Here is a 6,671-nt window from a genome sequence, read left to right on the forward strand (position 1 = left end):
ATACATTTATTTCGAGATTGCTTCGCTCGCAACTTCGAAAATAGCCTCGTCAAAAAATAGGGGACACTTTCGCGGTGTTGGGTAACTATAATTAGCCCGACCGGCGGTAGTCAGCAACGATTTGTCAACAGCCAAACTAAAATGCTCCCCGGGTACCCTCGTGCTTTATTTGTCAAACCCATAACAAGAGTACCCGGTTACCCCGTACAAACCTCTATAAATTCAAACCGTTGTAACACAACACCTCCATATGCTGCATGGCGAGAGTCACGTTTCGCGTAGTCAAATTCGGTCGTTATGTGATAATATATGCCGTATATGTTACGTTTCGCTAAACGTTAGCATAAAAGTAAAAGAAAAATAAATAACTCCTCTCATTGTGAGCTTGGGCCGCCTGTGAATGGACAACAGAAACCAGACAAGGTGAGTACATTTTCTTTATTTTATTCAAAAAAAGTGACATTTTATTTCATTGCACTATGTTATCCTTCGTTATTTTAAACTCCATACAAAAGCCTTTGAGAGCGCTCAAATTCTCAACGGCCCAAAGTGTAATATAACACCTTGCACTTACGGTGGTCACGTCTCCCTCGATATGCGTAAATAAATCATTAATATTTCATCGATTCCTCGAATCGTGAGTTTAATTTGGGACGTCTGTGATGTAAGTTGCTGTGGTATTGAATCTAACTGGCTTTACGTGCACAAAGAACGCAGAACAGGAATTCAACGGCTTCCGCAGATCTTGTGATAAATTTCGACGTTCCGGCCTTTGTAAGCTGTTGATAAATTTTCTTGATTTTACTTTAGGCACGTGAAGCCGATACCAATTCGTGCGTCAGTTGAAATCGACATATTAGGTGAAATAAAAATAAACAAATCACGCGCTTTGCAGAAATGCGCTCTTCGTAATGAAAAAGGAGCGAAAAAACAGAGAACTTCAAAATTGTTAACAACGTACTGATTATCTATAATCAGACCAATTTTGGAGTATTAACTCCTAATATTGCATTGCCTTTTTTCTGGAATCAGTGAAAGAAAAATGAATTAGATTAAAGCTCTTCGGAAAATCGATAAAGAAAAATATCCATGGTTACAAATGAATGTCTGCCTCTATTTCGCAAGATTGCAATTGTAAGGAGTGCATTTTAAGTTCACTGCTTGATGGTATTAAAGCCAATTTGAACTGAAAATAAGTTTTTCACGGGATCAGTTTCTTCTGTTAATTCCGTAAACGAAGGCTTCAATATTGATGATAAAAGAACGAAAGTTGATAAAAATTTAATCGGCAAAAAGGGTAGCTTTAATGAATTTAAAGTTAACAATATCTCCAAAATTGAGAGTTTGGAGTTCGGTAGAAAGCAGAAATGTCGACATTTACAGACGAATTCAAGAACACGTGATGAATATGCGTATATGTTTCACCTGTTGGAAGCATTATCATATCGTATTTCTCTAGCTAGTCAGTTATCATATGTTCTAGAAGAAACCTCTGGTGAGCACGAACAACAGGAAAGCTATTCGTTTACAATACATAAAGTTAAAATTAAATCCGGACATAAAATATATAACATTTTTTTCCCTAGTTATAATAAAGAAAGGTAAGAAGATATTAAAAGATGCGTGATCGCGTCCAAAAGGTGAAGTCCGTCCCAATAAATATGAGTTTTATTTACTTTGACATTTGTCATGTAAATTATTGGCGCCATTGAGCGCCATCAAATTGCTTAATGATCGTTCCCGAGAACACGTTTACAGATAGGCCAGTGTCAATAATTAATTTTCTGTAGTTGATAAATCTATTAGGGAATTTTATCTGGGCGTTATACAAGTGAATGTCTTATCTAGATCCCCGACCAAGCGAGGTTTACTCTAACAGCAGGCATTGGCCGCTGCGGATGGTTGTGCAGCAAACTGCCAAAAGGAGGTAAAAGTTACTTATCACTTCTACTAGTATTGCGGAGTTAAAATTAGAACGTTCCATTGATTCTTCGAAAAATTGGTGTCAGGATTTATTTCAGCGCCAAAAAGTTGAAAAGGTAGGCTTTATCGTGGTTCATATTTTCACCCTTTTGTCCGGTTATAGTACCAAATCGAATAAAACCCACAATTTCATTTTTGTGCCCCACTATTTTATCAAGGGGCATGATATCGATTCGAGTTAATCTGATATTGATTTTCAGCACTGAGTGATAAGGAGACACTAACTTAGATTATTTTGAAGCATGCGTGACTCCAATATTGGAAAAATTACCATGACGCGGGCCTCTGGGTGTACTTTGTCTAAAGTTGTGTGCGCAATATATATATATACATGCTTTCTTTATATCGACAATGAATTTGAATTAAAAGGGGGAATAGATCGCTTTTCTTCTTGGGAACGGATGAGGATACAATTAATTGGAGGCGATAGAAAATATAGTATTGGGTAACATTCTGTACATTTAGTAAGAGGGAACAAATTGTATATCGTGGATTTGAATAATATGTCAATCCAGATGCTTCACCCAGTAAAATGAAAAACGATTTTAAGACATGAAATTTATGATTTTAAGCTTAATAGTATGCTTATTAGATCTATGATATTTAGACAAGATTGGCTCAAATGCAAAGAATTATTTTTCCATTGTCATTACTTGCAAGGTCTACGCTACAGGCTTTTAAAATGTTTTCAACCATGACAAAGTCGAAAAGTTTAGCCGAAACGGATCGATATGTAAGACGTTCGATTTGGTTGATGGGATGTTTAAAAGCCCATACCATAAAGAAAAGCTGGATTTTGAAATATAAAATTTGAGGTAAAAAATATCCTTCTTTCACGCTCATGGCTGATGTCACCTGATGAGTGTGCTTGTTACAAGTTCAGATAGGTGTAAATAACTTTATTATTTTAACAAAAGACGCCTAATTTTTTCACTACTCTTAAATTATTTTTGCAAAAAACAATAAGCTCAGAAAGACTTTGAAAGGATAGCAAATAACGAACCACAAGTTAAAAGCGAGCGGTCGAATTTGCTAGAGCAATCAGTTCATGATAGATACGCCTTACGTAAAACATCGACGTGCCTAAAAGTTATCGCTAGAATCGTTGTTTGCATATATAGGTGGGATATGCAAAATGATATTTATTTTCTCGGCAATCTTTGTTTGGACGGACGGAAAAAATGATAACAAACAAATAAATGCAAAGGGTTTAATAACGGCGTGAAATAAACGAGTTCTCAAACGGCGTCGGCGGTCATGCAGACGCGAATGAAGCTGTTTACTGCTGAAGATGCGTAAGTGAAATATTCTTTTTGGTGAGAAGAAAATTATAGTAACTATCACTGAGGTTACGTAACTTTGAGATGACTACCTCCCTTAGCTTCTACCAATTTCCAGTCATGTTTGAGGGTTTACAAATTAGGCCGCACTGAGACATTCCAATCGCTTTGTTGGTGGGGCTTTCTCGGAATATAGGACTACGGTGGATCCCAAGGCGATCGAAAAGCCAGGTGGAAAGGGGGTATCCTTCTATACCTTTCTATAATGAATATATCTATTTACTTAACAACGAGAAACTCAGGGTTCTAAAAAATCATATATTTTTGTTTAGAATTATAACTATGTTCTTAGAAGGAAGGACAACTAGACGAGGTTCGTGTAGAGGCTAATCGTGTGCTGTTCCGTGGACCCAAGAGATTTTAAAAGATTAAAACGGTAGATAGAAATAGAGATCCAAACTTATTGTGGAAAAAGCGTAAATGCTAAGCGTTTAGTGCTTTTAATTCGTACATGTAGCTGTGTCAGACGTGTAATAAGAAAACACCTGGTGTTTTTCAGTACCTAAACCATCACCAGTTTGCTTGTTAGATATTTAATATAGTAGACTAAGAAGCCCATTTACCCCACAAGAAATTGGTAAAATTACAGCGTCCAGTTGCAGTTATGCCCTGACTGCACATTAACGTGATCCAAGCAGAAGTTAAAATCGTCTGTTTTAGGGGTCCAAACTTTCAAAAAGGGTTTGGTGATATTTTGACGCCCACCAAAGTGTTCTGGTATTGTCAATCCCATTTTCACGTTTCATTTCGAAATTCTGATCACAAAGATAAATATTATTTTCTTTTTTTCCAAAGGGGTCTACTGATTTGACTGCCCTATTTGGAAACTGGACCGCATAACAAATTGCCCTGGAGTCATTTGGAATTCTCGCCATGTAGATAATAATTACCTATCATGCTTTCTTAAATCCAACAGACCTAATTGACGCGTCTGTCTGTCTGTCGCAAATATTACGTTGTGGTCTGGTAAGACTTTAACACTTAAGTCCGATGGGAATTGTTCAGCGTATTGTTCTTCAAGACATGTAAAAATGTTGCTCACGTTCATTTATCGAGCCGGAATATCACGATCTACGATGCAATCAAGACTTCAAAACCCGCCTTTTTCAAGTTCAATTCCTGACAAAACTTTGCAACTTAAAAGGTGGGCTTGTCATAAAATGCCCGCCTCTTTGCAAACATCAATACCTTAAAACAAAACAAAGCAAAAATATTGCTGTCATATTGTTGACTTTCAGTTTAACAGATTACAAATTATTTTTATTAAGAACGTTTCCTGATATTTTCTTGGAAAAGTCAGACATTTAATAATTGTTGATTAGTTTCAAGTTGGGAAGGACACTTTCTGCTCCACCCCAGACAGAAAAGGGAAAAAAGTAAAAAGATTCATCAGACTCGCAACAGTGTGATCAAAACATATCTTTTTTTACCTTACGTTATGTTTTTAAAGTTTTTTCGTTACTTCCTTTAATACTTTATCGGAAACAAAATTTCTCATTCTTTAATTGTATTAAAAAACTGCCGAAAGCAGATGTTCGAAAGTAGGCAGTCATTGTTATTTTTTAACGACATTACACATTTCCTAGTTTGATATTATCACCTTACCTCAAAATTAAAACTTTGAAAAACGAAAGTTGCAAGAAATATATTTTAAAGTGTTTTGACATGAACTGCTGGAAAGGAGTTAATATCAACTGATGTCGGTACCGAATTTTACTAAACCTTATGTCAACATTATAACTAAAACAATTCGTTTTGTAAAGTGCGTTTTATCGAAATAACTTCATCGGTGCTCGCAGAGGTTACATAACTTACTTCCTTCATAACAAACCATCGAGCAAGGCTGCAGTTCAGTTTGACTCCTCTCTTGAATCACATTCAACAACAAGAAATTTCAGTGATAATTCAAGTACTTATCTACGTTCTGAGGAATCTGGAGTTATCTGACGGTAACAACTGTTTGTCTCAGTCATTCTACGTCAGTTTTAATCCATAAATCACCAAAATTTGTGTGCTATGTAAATGCATCAAATATTTGGTGTTCATGGCGTCAACCGCGGCCTCGACAATTTCACTAGTGTTTTTAAAGCTTTTGTCGATTTCTTTTACTATTTTTCGCCGTTAAATATCTAACACCTATGGAACCTGAGAATAACTTTTAACGTGGTTTGAAAATTTATATCATTCCAGTTCTGAAGACGTAAAAGAGGCCAAAAAGAAAAGAGAAATTTTAACTTGCTGTAGCATTTTTTTTTTGTGTGCAACTTCTGTCATTTTACTCCAGAGTATTTATATATCATTGTAAAACTTTTTCCAAATGCGTCAGTGACAATAAGGGGGTAGGCGTCAATTGCTGGTTTTCAGTGTCACGCAATTCAAAATAGATCAAAATAAAAATCAAAACCGGTCAATAGATAAAGTCCAGAATCTGGGAAATGAAAGAAGGTAAATATGCAAAGACTCTCGCCAAGATTCTGGTCACAGCAATTTTTCTTATGTCAGATATGCGGAGAAATTTTTTACCCACATTTATAGAGATTTGTATGGAGACGTCATACTGGTGCCCATGCGAATGGGCACCAACATGGCGGCCGGAAACCAACAGAAACATCGGTCCCTGAGTTTTGCTACAAAAGCGTGAATTTATCCCTCGAGGAACTCTAAAACATTAAAATAATACTTTTTCTAGGACATGAACTGTTCAGATGGCCAAGTTCCCCGAAATAAGTCACTTTTTTAACCATCATGACAGCTCTCTAGGCCGTCATGTAAATGCCGCGTCACGCAAAAGTTTAGAAATTCAAGCGTAGTGTATCACAAAACCAAGAACCCATTCGGAGCGAAAATTTGTATGAATATTAGTTTTCAGCCGCTCTTATACATCATTTAAGTAAAATCTCAGGATGATCAATAGTTTTGTAGTTCAAATTTTAGTGACGTCATGTGAAAACCAGCTATAGTAAAAATTTCTAAGGCGACTAAGGTAACATTTTGAAACGAAATACTTCCAAAGTTCTCATATTTTTGTTAATTAAAATTAGTACCTTAAAAGTTTCTGCGATTTTCAACTGCTGAACAAAACATAAATATATTTTTCTTAAAAAAATCACCGACTAAAATATCAAAACTAAAGCAAATATACGTGAAAACAGACAGAATATGATATGAAACAACAAGAATGTTTATAATTACATCAACATTTCTGAAGTTTGTCACCTTACTTTAAAGTTAAGCGATGGAATCAAAAAGACGGTAGAAGATTGAAACAAGTTTTGACACAGACAAATATATGTGTACGTGATTGTTAGTTGTGGCATGGTTTGGGCTTTAGTGATACACTTCAAATAA

The sequence above is a fragment of the Orbicella franksi genome, chromosome 13 (assembly GCF_964199315.1).
Source record: "Orbicella franksi chromosome 13, jaOrbFran1.1, whole genome shotgun sequence".
In the NCBI taxonomy this organism is placed as follows: Eukaryota; Metazoa; Cnidaria; class Anthozoa; order Scleractinia; family Merulinidae; genus Orbicella; species Orbicella franksi.